This window comes from Octodon degus, unplaced genomic scaffold, assembly GCF_000260255.1.
Source record: "Octodon degus isolate 3935 unplaced genomic scaffold, OctDeg1.0 scaffold00005, whole genome shotgun sequence".
NCBI classification, from domain to species: domain Eukaryota; kingdom Metazoa; phylum Chordata; class Mammalia; order Rodentia; family Octodontidae; genus Octodon; species Octodon degus.
Genome location: NW_004524581.1, coordinates 3,123,922 through 3,125,172, shown reverse-complemented (window position 1 = coordinate 3,125,172; position 1,251 = coordinate 3,123,922).

Genomic DNA, 1,251 nt, shown 5'->3' with positions numbered 1-1,251 from the left:
CTGTGCTAAATACAAAAACCAATAATAATAATACTTTAGTCAAATATTTTCCTGAAACTTCAATGTCAGGTAATTTATTTTATTTTATTTATTAAGTAAATTATCTTTGCATTTAAATGTATATATGATCTCTTTTAATATAAGAAGATTAGTGCTGGAGTCTTGCATTCAGTATATGGTGAATAAATATTTGCATGTTGTTTTTTTTTGTGCAGGGTCTCACTACACAGCCCACAACACTAGTGATCCTCCTGATTTCTGCCTCCCAAGGGCTGGGATTACAGGAGCGTGCCACAGAGCCCAGACTCTATCGCCGGCTCAGGGCACCCGGGGGCAGGGCAGGTGTGGCATGCGGAGCCAGGGATTGAACCCTGGCCCCTGGGTTTACCTAAGCAAGCACTTAGTCTACTGAGTAAATATTTAAATGTTAACAAGATTTTGAATTATGCATTTTAGAGATGGCAAATGTGTTAGAAATGTCAGTGATACCTTTAGTCAAGATAACAAGCACTGTTAATATGGCATACATCTGACTTTTCATAATTCTTTTCTTAATGTGTTTAGTGCAGGGTTTATAGGGTCTACAGGGTCTTACTACGTCAATCGAACTCCTAGTGATCCTCTTGTTTACTGCCTCCCAAGCTCTGGGATTACGGGTGCGTGTCACCAAACCAGTCTCAATCACAGTCTCAGTGTGCCCTGGGGATGGGGTAAGGCAGGCCCAGGCATTGAACTCCCAGCCCCTGCCTCTGCCTAAGCAGGCACTTTAATCTGCTGAGCTATCTGGCCAGCCCTTCATCATTATTTCTACCAATTGAAATTTTACACAAAAATTTCTGGGAAGTAAAATCACCTCCATTTCTTTTGAAATCCAAATAACTAACAACATAGTAATGTGCAATCATTTTAGAAATTGAATTGCATGTAAAATTCTAGGTGATGTTCCAGGTTAGCTAAAATGAGCTGGAGACTCTTAAATTTATGATTGAGAGAAGTAAAAGATTGTGAGATTAATTCAATGAACTAATTAAATTAATTAACTATTAAGGTTTTTATTACTCAGACCACACTATGTGGTGTAGGATGGCCTCCAACTGACTGTGTGGTCCAAACGGACCTCAGATTATAGTGATCCTCCTTGCACAGCTGCCTAAGCCCTGAGATTACAGGGAAGGTTGTTGTACCCAGCAAGATGATTTATTTTCACAGGCATAAGATTTTTGAGTGACCAAACTAGAGTTCTTATACTAA